The sequence below is a fragment of the Chiloscyllium plagiosum genome, chromosome 8 (genome assembly GCF_004010195.1).
Source record: "Chiloscyllium plagiosum isolate BGI_BamShark_2017 chromosome 8, ASM401019v2, whole genome shotgun sequence".
Taxonomy (NCBI): domain Eukaryota; kingdom Metazoa; phylum Chordata; class Chondrichthyes; order Orectolobiformes; family Hemiscylliidae; genus Chiloscyllium; species Chiloscyllium plagiosum.
Genome location: NC_057717.1, coordinates 41,690,747 through 41,706,527, shown reverse-complemented (window position 1 = coordinate 41,706,527; position 15,781 = coordinate 41,690,747). Strand labels below are relative to the sequence as shown.

Here is a 15,781-nt window from a genome sequence, read left to right as displayed (position 1 = left end):
AAAGGGCCTTTTTTCCTGTGCTGTATAAGGTGATTCTGTGAAAACGGTTAAAAATAATGCCTTATTCATATTAATCCCAGATGCTCTGTTTACCTCAGTTCCCACAACACATACCTGGACATGGCATTTCTTTGCTCTTGTGTGACCCGTTGTGTTGAACCTCACAGTAGATTTTGCTGGGGCAACCTAACGCTGACTCGGGCAGGGTTAACTGGCTGCTCAGGGTGTAGGTTCCCTTCTTGTTTCTCACTATTCGGTAAGCCTTCAATCCAGTCATGATTAGCTCCCCACCTTTCTTCCAGGTCACCTTGGTGACGTCAGGGGAATAGTCCATCACCAAACAACCAAAGATTGCAGAACCGGTGTTGTGCTCCTGACAGGAGGAGACCAGGCCATAAAGCGTGGGGGGAGACGGTGTCTCTACAATAGAATTACCATGTTAGTTTATGTTCATTTGACCTTATCTGTTATTCAAATGTATCCTCAGCTGTAAACGTTTGCCAGTATGCTCCCGCTGAGTCTACAGCATAACTGGGGTTTATTTTTGGTTCCTACCAGTTGCTGATCATGATCATTGGTTCCCTCTTTAGAAACATGCCCCCGACATTGCCATACAATTTAGGAAGAAGAACATCCTGATCCCATCCCAGTAACTGTTTGAAGATCTCACCAACTGACACTTTCACAGGATTGCTGTGAACAGCAGAGAAGTTTCACAAAATGCAAACCAAGGAAATGCAGATTCATCGAAATTCTACAGTGTGTGCAAACATGCCATTTGACCCAAAAAGTCCACACCCACCCTCTGAAAAGTAACGCATCCAGACCCATTCCCCTACACTATTATGCTACAGTTAACCCTGACTAATGCAGCTAAACTCCCAATCACTGAATACAACATTTGCAATTCCCCCAGCTTGCACATCTTTGGACTGTGGGAGGAAACGCACACAAACATGGGGAGAAAGTGCCAACTGCACACAGACAGTCGCCCGAGGCTGGAACGGAACCCGAGTCACAAGCACTGTGAGGCAGCAGCGCTAACCACGGAACCAGCATGCTGCCCCACGAGGTACCGTGCTGCTGGAAAGACCTAACAGCTGGCAGTACGCCCGGAGAGAAATCAGAGTGAATCATAGAACATAGAAAATTACAGTGCAGTACAGACCCTTCGGCCATCGATGTTGCGCTGCCCTGTCATACTAATCTGAAGCCCATCCCACCTACACTATTCCATGTACGTCCATTTGCCTGTCCAATGACGACTTAAATGTACTTAAACTTGACGAATCTACTACCGTTGCATACCCTTACTACTCTGAGTAAAGAAACTACCTATGACATCTGTCTTATACCTATCTCCCCTCACAGTAAAGTTGTGTCACCTTGTGTTTGCCGTCCCCATACTTGGAAATCAAGTTCAGTGAGCCTTCCTCACTTATCAATGCAAGGCAGAATGTTCTCTCTGGGAGGGAGGTCACTGCAGCAGCAGCACAGGAAGGAGCTGAACACTGGGACTAGGAGGATGACTGTCACCGCTGAACTCATGCCAATTGTCTGGAAGTTGAAACATCTAATTTACAATTATCTGAATTCTGCAGGCCTCTGAAAAATGGAGGACCATTAAGGTTCAGAGACTTTGGATTGTTACAGCTGAGTATTTACGTAAATATGATTTGAGAAATGAACAAGTAATCTTTAACTTTAATAACGATCAAACTGACACGCAGTTCACCACCAAACCTCATCTTTCAGACTTACCACTGCCCTTACTCTGTCTAGACCTAAATTCCCACTCACATTGAAAAACCCTACCCTGCTATACACCCATTCATGCCCGGAACACACAACCCCTATCACACGAAACACATCCAAGGCAATCCATATTGGTAGTGTAGCTGAGCAGAGAGATCTCGGTGTCCATGTACATAGATCCCTAAAAGTTGCCAGCCAGTTTGATAGAGATGTTAAGAAGGCATACTTTGTGTTGGCTTTAATCGAGAGAGGGACTGAGTTTCAGAACCACGAGGTTAGGCTGCAGCCGTACAAAATTCTGGTGTGGCCACACTTGGGAGTATTGTGTACTGTTCTGGTCACCACATTACAGAAAGAATGTGGAAGCTTTGGAAGACTTCAGAGGAGATTTACCAGGATGTTGTTTGGTATGGCGGGAAGGTTTAATGAGGAAAGGATGAGGGTCTTGAGGCTGTTTTTGTTTGAGAGAAGAAGGTTGAGAAGTGACTTAATTGAGACATAAAAGATAAACAGAGGGTGGACAGTGAAAGTCTTTTTCCTTGAATAGTGATGGCTAGCAGGAGAGGACATAGATGACAGATGTCAGAGGTTGTTTCTTTACTCAGAGAGTAGTAGGGCCATGGAACGCACTGCCTGCAACAATAGTACACTCGCCAACTTTTAGGGGATTTAAAAGGTCATTGCATAAACATATGGATGAAAATGGAATAGTGAAGCATAGATAGGCTTCAGATTGCTTCCGTAGGTCAGCGCAACATTGAGGGCTGAAGAGCCTGTACTGCACCGTAAGTTTCTATATTCTATATTCCAGATGGACATATGATCTCAATTCCTTTCACTCATTTACACTCCTGCCGCCCTGCACCTGGCCCATGGTGAATCTGGCCCTGACTGGACCTGGCACCATCATTTTCACAACCTCTGACAAAAGCCCACTACCCAAGACATGACCTCAGCCCTTGATCACTGACCTCTCATCTTACCCAAGTCAACCTGTGCACATTGCATCCTAGTTCCTTTCGCATCTGTGCTTTACAACCTTCCATTTTGCCAGACTCCGAGCTTTGCATTTTGACCAACACGTCAACCTGTCACTTCATTACAATGATCTTCCACCCCCGAAACATCCTGGCACTCTGCCCACCTCTACACTAACCAGCCTGGCATCCGGCTCACCTCTCCATAAACCAGCCTGGCAAAGACAGACCTCCTGCATTTCAGCACAAACTACCCTCACCTACCAAGCACAATTCGACCAAATTATCCTGTGACCATTATCATTTACCTTGATGCCACCTTGTCAGACAGAGTGCATACAAGCTTACCCAGCAGCCAGCCAACACCTCACAGCCTACCAGCCCAAACTCTCCAACATACCCAATCTAGGCCCTCACTTGCTCACCACCTTCGAACTTTGAGCCTACTCCGCCATAAAGTCAGTGCGTCATAAAGTCGCACAGCACAGAAACAGTTCCTTTGGTCCAGCTCATCCATGCTGACCAGAGTTCCCAAATTAAACTAATTCCACTTGCCTGCCTTTGGCCCATATCCATCCAGAGCTAACCAGTTCCTGGAGCTGTTCAAATGTCTTCTAAATGTTGGACCTATCTCTGCATTTACCACTTCCTCTGGCAGTTCATTTCAATGTTTTGGACAGTTTCAACATGAAGCCCTAACCCCTGCACTCAGTGCTCTGACCAATGAAGGTACATGTGCCAAACACCTTCAACACACTAGGTACTTGAGACAATGCTTTCACGAATCTATGAGTCTGAACCCTCAGGGTCCTCAGTGTTCAACATCACTACCCAGTGCCCTAACATTAACTCTGTAAGAATCTATGAGTCTGGACCCTCAGGGCCCTGTGTTTAACATCACGTCGTATTCATTTAAATTAAACTCCATCTGCCACTCCTCAACCCATTGGCCCAGCTGATCAAGATCTCATTGTCCGTTTAGATAACTTTCACTGCCAGTTATACCACCAATGTTGGCGTTACGTGCAAACTTACAAACCATGCCCCATTCAATGTTTTCATGGCTTTCAACCAATATTGTAGCCTGTTTCCCTTTCTCCCACATATCCGTAGCATTTTTTTAAGGATTGAAGAAATCTATCTCCTTATTGAAATAATTTAATGTTTTGTCCTCAATCAATTTCTGTGGTGGAGAATTCCAAAGATTCACCATTCTTTTTGCTGAACAGTAAACAATCAGGTTCAATGTTATCGGTGTGTTGGGAAGACTGGTGAGCAGCAAGATTAATGATGATCCTATGAATGGAATAGCATTCGAGAGGGGCCAAGGTGCCTTCTTCACCTTCCATTTTGCATGCTGACATGTCCCTTCGGCATCATGTTCCAAAATTGTGATCCTTGAGGATAAGGGTGTACATGCTTGTAAATGCTTCTCCTGAAAGCTTTCCTCCAAATCAGACTTCAACTTGACTCTCAACTATTTCCCTGCCCGTTTCCTCTTCCTCAATCACAGCCATGGGGCTCACTTCCTAACAGCGCTGTGAATGCGCTAATACCACACAAACTTCAGCAATTCAAATAGGCTGATGACAACTGGTTTCTAAAGGTGATATAAAAAGTCTGACACTTCCACCTGTCTAGACACCTGTCTAGAGATTCAAACAACCACTGGAAGAATTGAAAATTATTTGAGGCACTTGTGTGTCTACACAAGATGACATGGTTTCCTTTTGTGTGATTTGACTGTGTTTTCACTGAATGAACAGAGCTATTTCTTAATCATACAATAGGAATGAAGCTTCCCTCATTTTTAGCAAGGCAATCACACATTATATTTCTTTATTCCAGGAAAATATAGTGTTAAATTAATGAAATATGATGATTGGGATGTATCAATTGGAAATTGTCAGAGATTTAAAGTTTACTTTCATGAGCAATTAATTCCAGCCTCATTGTGTCACAGTACTCACAGGAATGTCTTTCAGAAAGGGTGTCTCCCTTTGTTACGGGCAGTCGAATCAGTAAATCTGGGACAGATTTTGCTTGTTAATCAAAAGTGTTAAAGAGTTTTAGCCAAAGGGAGACCTGTGGATTTAGCTCACAGATGCTCCATGACCTAAGTAAGTGGTGGAACAGCTCGAGGGGCTGAGTGCCCTCCTCTTGCTCCTACCTTCCTATCATTGTGTCATTCATTAAGCTAGCATTGGTGGTGAACACTTTTTATTAAAATATTTCAACAAATTAATTGTTTCACACATGCTTTAAAAAAACCTTCTGTTGATTATTTAGAACGGGATCATTGACATTCTCTATTTGAGTAATCAAAATAACTTCCACCCAATTACAGCAGCCACTGCGCTCTGGAGTGTGTTGTAACTTCATAATAGTTTCTTGTGAAACTACAGCTCGAGATCAAGGCGCTCAAATTCAATGATTCTCTGATATTTAATATCTCTGAACATTCGCAATTTGTTCAAATGCATCTTTTCTCTGAAGAACGTGTTTAATCGAACAGAACTTTTTTCAATGAAACAACAAACTTCAAATGCCAGAAAACCAAAATAAAGACAGAAATTTCTGAAGAAACTCAGCAGGTCTAGCAGCTCCTGTGGAGAGAAGGCAAGGTTAACCTTTCGCATCCAGAGACCCCCTCTTCAGCAAATTGTTCTCATGTTTTTGGCACAAGAGATCACACCTGTTGAGATAAACAGTGATTACGTTGGCTTCACTCCTGTTGGAAAAAGGATTCTTAGCAGAGGTACTGGATGGTCTGAGATAGCAATTGAAGACCAACTGAAAAGCTATCACCATCTGCTGCAATTGTTGGATTCAGAGGAACTCCCACTGTACTGAACATCAAATTCAGCTACAGCACTGGTTTAATATGAAGTAAAACAGCCTAAGCATAATCTCATCAAATATGCTTCGAAAATGATTCTTCTGAATTAGTTATAAATGATATTGTTAGAACAGCAAGTCAAAAGCTTGGATTTCTTTGAGCACTTACTCCATTAACCCCATCCATCGATGCCCAAAAGCTTGTGAACAAATATTGATCTGGAAAAAGCTGCTAACCACCAAAATTCTGTTTAATATCTAAGAGACACAAGTCAGGACAGCGATTGAATAGATTTCATTTGCCTCTGTGAGTGGAATTCCAACAAACACCCAAACATGTCAATCTGCTTTCTTGCACTGAAGTAACCTGATAAGAGATTGTGTTACATACCTCTCTAACAGGTTGTAAGTGAACACAGGCCACCTGGCACAGAATCAGGGATTCTACTACAACTTCACAACAGACCTGAATACAATGAGCTTGACACTATCACGGAGAACACAGCCCACCTGTTTTGACAGTACATAAACCATGTTAGTTATTATCACCTTCCAACAACCAGGGATTGTTCCAAAATGTTTGTACAATGAAAGTAATATTTCAACATTTATCCAAGAATGCTTTGACAGCAGCTCCAAATTGTTCAAACTCTATGGGAACGACAGAGGAATAAATCTAGGAATTGTATTGCCATCAATTCATTGTCACTGGATTCCAACCTAGAACTCCCTTCCTCTTTCCCCTGTGAATGTTGCTGCAACAGACGGTCTAGTTATTGTGGAAAAGATTAAAATGTTTTGAAGTGTAATATGACCGTTGCCAGTGATATTAAAAGCTGATAATAGGTTTTCAAATAATAAGATGCAAAAAAATTCTGATTCTACATTGTGCCGCGAAACATGTCCTGCATAACTTAGGCACAAAGAAAATATACAGCATATTTCCCTCTGCCTCGCTCAATGAAATTTTTTTGTTGCCAAAACCCAATTTCAAAACTCTTGTTATCTGCCTTTTGTTCCTGAAACTTTCGTTCTGATTGGAACAACTTAGTCAGGGCTCTCAATTCTGAGGCGCCTAATCGAATATTGTATTTCTGGCATATAAAAGAGGTTTTGAAGCGCGAAATGAAATTGAACTGTCTGAGATTCAGGTATCCGAACTGGACAATTTACAAATGGTCAGGACCGTTGACAAGTTAGTCGGAGAAAGCACTGAAGCAAACTGCACAACAGACTTAATCCTAGAGGATACATTGATCAACTCCTCACGTCAAATATATTCATTGTAATTGAACATTCATCAGAGGAACTAACCAATGGATTAATGTGAATGAGAATGTGTTCACAATGAACATAAATAACCACTGAGTTAATAAATTTAATAAGTCATTGTATTTAACAAAATTATTGAGGTGGGAAATATCGCCAATTAAAGCACAGATCCGGAGGAGTGCATGTCAGGTGAACTGGTCATGCTGTATCGTCCATAGTGTTAGGTGCATTAGTCATGGGTAAATATAGGGTAGGGGAATGGGTCTGGGTGGGTTACTCTTCAGAGGGTCGGTGTGGACTTGTTGGGCCAAATGGCCCGATACATACTGGAGGAAATCTAATCTAAATGATTGTCACACTTAACTAATGTGAGCATATTCCTTCCGATCGCTACATTGCAATAAATCGGTCAAGTATATTAATTAAAATAAATATTACTCTATTTTCAGTGTCTGAATAAACAATGTGCTCTGTTATCCTCTAGTTCATGTCTTCTGCAAATTTGTGAACTCTGCATCCGTCTGAACACATCGATGTAAAATGAATTCTCTGCGTTTGCAGCAAGCACTCCCATGGTTTTAAGAGGAGAGATCCTACAGTATGGAAACAGGCCATTTGGCCCAACAATTCCACACAGATCCTCTGGACAGTAAGTAGCCCACCCAGACCCATTCCCCCTAATGTATATTTACCCCTGACTAATGCACTCTAACCTACACATCCCTGAACACTGTGTGCAATTTAGCACAGCCAATCACCTGACCTGCACATCTTTTGGACTGTGGTAGGAAACCAGAGCGCCCGAAGGAAACCCACGCAGGCACAGGGAGAATGTGGTAACTCCACACAGGCAGTCACCCGAGGGTGGAATCGAATTTGGGACCCTGGCACTGTGAGGCAGCAGTGCCAACCACTGAGGCACCGTGCTGCCCTGCGAGTTCATGAGTGGATTATTTTAATTCATTCAAAATTTGGCCTTGGTCACATTATTCACTACAGCAGTTGTTTCCGAAAGAATGACTCCTCAGTTGAAATTGTGTTGTAAACTGTAACTATTTATTTAAAATGCACAGATTGGGAACACCTAAAGCACTGTGCAGATTAAATAATTCAGTTAATGTTTTATTTTTATCCTGTAAATCCAGTTTCACCAGGGACGTAACAATTAATTAACTCAAGTTACGTGTGAAACTGATCAAAGCAGTGAAACTGACCTGTTCTTTATAGAATTGAACAGAATTTCCAAATGGTCTTTGCCAATGAACTTTTCCAGCCAGAAAAATATGTATGCAGTGGACAGCGGAATTGAAAGGTGTTTCTTGATCAATTATAACACAGTCATGGCATTTTTGCTCAAGAGCAAGAACTATTAGAACATTACACTTTTGAAATTCTATTTATATTTCTCTATGACTTGTAAATTGTTTAAGACAGACCTTGTGATTGAACCAGATAGTGGAGTTCTGAATTTGGATTGTAAAGCATGGATTAGATTAATCCTTAATTATTTATTTGAAGTAAAAATGGCGCCCGAGGGTATCTGTTTTCCCTTCATTTCTAAAACCTTTGCGATTTGCCTTTCACTTAATAATAGGCTTTATGAAATTTCACCCCGCATGCTGATTGCATTGAATGAGGTACCTGGAGCGGTTCACTGTCACCAACCATGTTAACATTGCAAAAACAATGTAGAAACCTAAAACAGTTTCCCAAATATAACATATTTAATGTTACCCAAGCACAGTCCCTCCTCAACAGATCAACGATCACCAGATCACAACACAGTGTGTTTGCAGCAGAACTAACTCTGCAAACATTTTCAACAGAATCAAGAACATGATGCAACCTCACAAAAAAAAACAAATTGAAGTCTAACAAACCTGCTCAGAATCCAGCAAACTAATGATTAAATTGAATAGAAATAACAAGTCATAACAGCAGCCTTGTTTGTGAGGGGACTGAACACTTAAAGCTGTAACGTTTCTGGCAACAGTTCAATTTATTTCCAACCTGTACACCCTTCCTGATCATGACAATCTTGTGCAGCGCACAGTAGAGCAGTTGAAGGCATATATTGATTAATCACTTCATGGTCAAAACAAAATTACTGAATGGACAAATATTACCACATTATAATTTTAAGTTAGTTTCAATTACATAATCTGACCAATTCTGCAGTTTCAGATTTTAGTCCCAAATTTTATTTTGAATGAGGCTACTCAAAACAAAATTCAGTTAGTTTACAATTAGAACTGAGTTTTTTTAAAAAAGTCAATGCATTAAAAACTCGTTTTTTTCATTTCTCACACTTCCGGGTTTCTGCCTAAAGTTGTTTTTCAGACCGTTACAAATGGATGTAATGTTTTCAATCAAGCAGAGAAAAATGTGTCATATAAGTTTAACAAATGCAGAAATGATTCATGAAAAACCAAAGAACTTCACAAATATTGGTAATGAAAAGTAATCCAAAGAGTCAATCTCCTCACCAGAAAGAAAACACCAATTCAGAAAGCATGAAAACGCTGATCAATTTCACAAACTGAATACACTTCCGGGTTTCTGCCTTCAGTTGTTTTTCAGACCGTTACAAATGGATGTAATGTTTTCAATCAAGCAGAGAAAAATGTGTCATATAAGTTTAACAAATGCAGAAATGATTCATGAAAAACCAAAGAACTTCACAAATATTGGTAATGAAAAGTAATCCAGAGAGTCAATCTCCTCACCAGAAAGAAAACACCCATTACAGAAAGCATGAAAACGCTGATCAATTTCACAAACTGAATAAGATCCAATCAACTTCAATTAAACAGAAAGCATGAAAACGCTGATCAATTTCACAAACTGAATAAGAATCCAATCAACTCAATTAAACAGAATCAAGGAAAACAAAATCAGAATCCAATCAACTCAGAACAACAGATTGAATGAAACATAATCAGAATCCAAACAATTCAATTCAACAGAATGAAATAAAACAATTTCAAAAGCCAATCAACACAATTCAACAAAACCAAGTAAAAACAAAGTCAGAATCCAATCAACACAGTTCAAACCGAATCAACTAAAACAAAGCCAAAATCCAATCAACTCAATTCAACAGAATCAAGTAAAACAAACTCAGAATCTCATCAACAGAATGCAATATAGCACCGCAAGAAAATTTTATGACAGTTTCTAACCTGATTGTCATCAACTAATTAACAAAATAAATGCGAAAATATAATCAGAGTAAGAACATATATTCAAGAAGTGAATAATGATATTTTAGCATATTTTAATCATGTTTGGTAATATCTCGAATATCTTTGAATTCTTAGCGTTTGTTGTTGATAATAAAACTCACAGTCAGGATGTCACTGAGATTGAACATTGTTTATAGCTGACTGATTAAGAGACATTAGGTGTTTCAAGTAACCTAGCCACACAGAATGCCCATCTGATCAAAAAAAGAGATACACCGAGCAACTGACTCCATCATTCCCACTGTAACTATGTGCTGAGCCTTAACTGAAGTCTGTAATCAGTCTGAACAAAAATCAATCCGAACCAAACCAAACTCAGCACAGAATCTGAGTTTCATTTAATTCAGAAATTAGTCACATGAATAGAAAGTTTTTAAAAAGTCACTTAGAAAGTTCAAGGGTCTTACCTGAAGTCACAGTCACCATGGTCCCTTGGCCCCAGTATTCAACATAGTCACAGTGATACATTCTCTGGACTGGGTCACACAATAACTAGCTCTGTATAAAACAAATCAAAAATCTACCATCATTTTAAATTTTCAGAACCACAGGCAAAATAAAGTCACGATAAATCTTCATCACATAATTGTGCTAGTGAATTCTGAACATTCTTGATAATTTTTAATACTGTTTTATACTTCACAGAGTAACACAAGAGCTGATTCGCAAAATCACCAACTGGTGTATCAATAATTACCCAACACTTTTACAAATTAAATAGTGATACTGGCATTAAACCGCACAGAACTAATACTGCACTGCAAGGTAAGACGGTTTGTAGAAGTAATCACTGACTAGTTTCAAACAATGGAGGCTAAATAGGTTTTTGTATTGGTCATAATTGCAGTGTCACCCCAGTTATATCACTGTGAGACACGTTGTGTCAAATACTATGACAGACTGCAAACTGTAAAATGCAGAGAATTTCATCACTTCCTAGAAAGCAGTGATTCAGACTCCTCTAAAAATGATTTGGTGCATTATTCCAGCTTTTACGATTCATTGTATTTTGAAAGCTTGGAATACTTTTCCAGGTTGGTCTGCATTTATCTTGACAATCAACACGAAGAAGGTAGAACAAAATTATACATTTGTACAAACTAGCACTGCTGGATTGCATTTAAATTGCATCTCACATTATTTCTCGCTCCTGCCATGGTAGAAATCACCAATTTGAGATAAACACTTGTCAGTGGTTTTTGTATGAGGATGTCGCTGTGCACAACACTGTGACCCACTGTAGTATCACAATGATGTAGACCAGTACACTCATTCTCTGTTCTTTACTCGAGGTCTCAGTTTTAATTTGAAAGAGCCATTTAGTACTGATCATGTTTAGAATTAATGCCATAATTGACATAACAATTAGCAGTGATTTCCTGAGCTGTCGGATATATTAAAACTAACATTTTGTCCGAGCATTTAATTGATGGAAGTGTTAGCAGTACATATGACATTCCCAAAACATTGTCCCATTGTGTCACCAGTTTGCTAGTTTAAATGGTACATTTCCTCTTTGATAGTTTTGTAAGAGGCAGCCTGAGGTCTGCTTCGGATCGCAGTTGGTATAATTGCATTTAAAACTCGTACTGACCGTTAGTTTATGATGGAATTGACAAAATGTTCCCTCGAGCTGTTTTTGAACGTGTCCAGCCCTGGTTCCTCTCGCTGTGGCCTCTTGCACAGTAATAGATGGCGGTGTCTTCGATCTTCAGGTTCCCCATGTCCAACGCGAAAATGTTGTTTGAAGTGTCTTTGGACGCAGTAAATCGACCCTTAATCGCTGGTGCATAGTTATTGCTGTTTGAACTGTAGTAGCGAACCAGCCACTCTAGACCCTGTCCGGGAACCTGTCGGACCCAGTACATGTAGGAGCTGCCAAGATTGAAGCCGCTGGTTTTACAGGTCAGTTTCAGGCTGCCTGCGGGACGGCCAGTCTCTGCCTCTGGCTGGGTCAAAACAACCTCCGACTGGACACCTTTAAAAAAAAACAAATAAACCTTGAGCATTAATGCTGATGAAATGATGGCTGAGTGTTTTACATTCCTGCGGTAGACTAACATTGAGACAGTCACAAAGAGAGACTTGAACAAAAAACACTCACATGATAAGAAAGTCAGTAACAAACTGAGAAAAAGTGTCGGCACAATCATTCTGATAACTTGTGGGAAACGGTTCTGCTAAGATCTTTCTAAACAGAGCCGACCCAGGAGTGTTGAATAACGGTCTCGTGCCCAGGATTTATATGGCCATCGGAAGGGGCAGGCTAACAGCTTCCGCATGTTGGTGTCCTGCTGGAGGCTCAGACTGGATCCTGGTATCAGCTTGCACAGCCCGAACACATGGGGTCATGTCTTTACATGAGGTTCTGCTTAAACATGGACACATACACATCTTGGGATATTGGTTTTGCTGAATAGCTTCTTTGGAAGTAAATTTGAGTAGCTTCAGGTCTGTTTCACATGATAGTTGCATGTATTTTGTTTAAAAAAACAAATTCAACTGGAAGTTAGCTCCCTTTATTTCTACATTCATTCACAAGCAGATAAAACTAAAGTTAAAGTTCAAACATATTACTAGTTAATAAAACAGTTGAGCTATTCTTCCGTATATACTGCAAGTCTCTGTCGCACTACAAAATAACATGTAATTCATACTAAACATTTCAGAATTCAATTTAGGCAACTGAATACAGAGCTTGTCCAAAGTGAATATATTTAGAATATTCAATTAGAAGTTAACTCCCTTTAATCCTACGTTCCACCACAAGCAGATAAATCTAAAAAGAACTTCAATAATATTATTAGCCAACAAAATGAATGATTTTATTTTTGCTGTCACTCAAAGTCTCTCTCACATTACAAAATAACATACCATTTCTAATCTGCGTTTCTAAATTCAGTTTCGGCAACCTAATATGGAACATGTCTAAAGTGATTATGTTCAGAATGTGAGTGTATGTCACTAAACAGTTTGGACCCGGAGATTCGAAGCACCTCCTTACATTGCAGAATGTCTCTCCTTGCATCTTTTTTTTCAAATTGCTCCGACACTAAAATGCCCAGTAAAGGCAAGTTGTGTGCCGGAGAAACAAAATGTGAGTCCGCAGTGATACATAACACCTAGGTAAACTTTTGAAAGAGCATCTAATGAACTAGAACAAGACAGTCCATAAGTTTTTTTTTAATCCTCAACGTCTAAACCATTGCATGTAACAGTCTGAGTACATCTGGAATGTTTGGTTCAATTAGAGAGTATTACATTAATAATTACCACGAATGTAGGTTATAAACAGTACATTTCTCTGCTCACTGCTAGCTCTGACAGGGCAGTTAACTCATAAAAATCAGCAAAACTTCGCTGTTACACTACACAGTGTTAACCATGTATAAAGGGCCCTGGAAGACTGAAGCGACTGGGCTTGTATACCCTTGAGTTTCGAAGATTGAGAGGGGATCTGATTGAGACGTATAAGATTATAAAAGGATTGGACACTCTGGCAGTAGGAAACATATTTCCACTGATGGGTGTGTGCCGAACCAGAGTACACAGCTTAAAAATACGGGGTAGACCATTTAGGACAGAGCTCAGGAGAAATTTCTTCACCCAGAGTGTGGTGGCTTTGTGGAATGCTCTGCCCCAGAGGTCAGTGGAGGCCCACTCTCTGGATTCATTCAAGAAACAGTTGGATAGAGCTCTCAAAGATAGTGGAATCAAGAGTTATGGAGATAAGGCAGGAACAGGATTCTGATTAGGAATGATCAGCCATGATTATATTGAATGGCGGTGCAGGCTTGATGGGCTGCACCTATTGTCCATTGTCTATTGTCTATTGTCTCTCAGTTTTAATGAGATGCAGGAATCAGAGAATGGTGTAACGAGTGATGTGAGTTTGAACCAATTCAATTTTGTTAATTTACTTTGAGATCATAACAAATGTTACTGCAATGTGGGATTTTGGATCCATTAACTTCATATTCAGGAGCTTTAAAGATACTCAGTAAACAGGCTGAACTACCACTACGTCACTGCATTCAATGTCCTGTTTTCTGATAGTCATACAGTGAATACTGTATTCAGTGACTTTCCTTTTAAAGGGAGAAATGCCAAGTGAAATGTGTACATTGTGAATAAATGGGAAAATATAGCTTGTTTCGTAGGATTTTACTTTAGTTGATTCATTTTGCCTTTAATCGGCCAGATACAATAGTTGGCAGCAATTAAGCTGACTACAGAAAAGGTCCTTGAGTTCACAGTTTCATTTACTGGAAGCAGGTGGAGTTTCTGCATGGATCAAAGATATTTTGTCTCACGGTTGACCAGTTGGTGGAAAGCCAACTGCAAACCATAACCACCACCTCCGCAGAAACAAATCGACTCAGCAACAATGCTGGAGAAAAGTTTATTTTCAGTTGTGTAACTTGGAGAACTAGTCCCTCCTCTCATTGAAGGAAATATTCGCAGAGTCTCAGACACAACCTAAACATCAACAGTTCATTCAAGGATCACTACAGCACTGTTTAGTATTGAGAAAAATTGATCAATAGTCAGAGAGTCATGTAGTGATACAGCGGGGTTATAGACCCTTCAGTCCAACCAGTTCATGCCAGTCCTAATCCCAAACTAAACTAATTCCACCTGTGTGTACTTGGCCTTTATCCTTCCAAACATCTGATATTCATTTACTGATCCAAATGTCTTCGAAAGGTTGAAAGTATCCACCACCAAATCATCCCACACACAAACCATTCTCTGTGTAAAAGGTTGTCTCTGATATCCTTTTTAAATTTTTTCTCCTCTCATTGGAAAAACATGTTCCTTATTGTTGAAATCCCCCGCCGTAGGGAAAATACACCAATGTCTGGGTCAAAAATTGAAAATAATCCCAGCTCCAAACATTTACAAAATATCACTGTGGATCTTCCTCGAGTCCAAAAAAGGTTGTCCCCTTTTATCAATGATTTGTAAAATTTACTCGCGTATCTACTGTGATAGACGTTTTAAAACAACTTCTTAAGTGCGAATGGTTCACATCAATCAGATTAAAGTAACATTTCGTGCGCTACCCCACACACACAAAAAACAAGTTTGTTGACACGAATTGCTCTGAGGAAGTCTACGATGGATTCTTTTATCAAACAAAATCATTTCCAATGTTGTGAGCGCTCGTCTATCTTCTATGCAATGGTCTGAATTTTAAGTTTTGTCTGACTGCAGATGAAACTGGCTGATCTGGGTAAAAGTACCGTTTGTGCCTTTCACATTGTGAATGTATATTGCTGACTTTAGTTGAATAAAGAGATGTTGTCCCAGGCATTGTCTGGCACCATTAATTAGACCTTTAATTTCCACATCACTAGCCGTAGGGTCAGGTGGATTTTATTGATATGTGATATTTTTGAAACGAAAGCTTCGTACATTCCCAGTATGAATCATGTCAATTAGAGCCATTCACCTTTCCACTCATGGCTTTATAAACTTATATGAGGTCACCCCCCACCCCCCGAACTCTCCGGTGACTCTGTTCCCTCACATTCTGCTGTGAAAGATCCTCCTGCCACCCCAGATCCACAGAGAGCATCCCTTGATACTAGTTCAAAGAAATGAAAGGAACTTCTCCCACCATATTGTTCAATTTTAGTTGGCTTCAAACACCATCAAAACTAAATGTTCATGTCATTGCTGATTTATGGG

General features: G+C 40.0%; 1 pseudogene; it reads right to left on the bottom strand.

Moving 5' to 3' along the window:
- LOC122552125 overlaps positions 1–12,293 on the bottom strand; it is a 40,249-nt pseudogene extending 27,956 nt beyond the window's left edge.
- Positions 12,294–15,781: the final 3,488 nt, after the last annotated feature.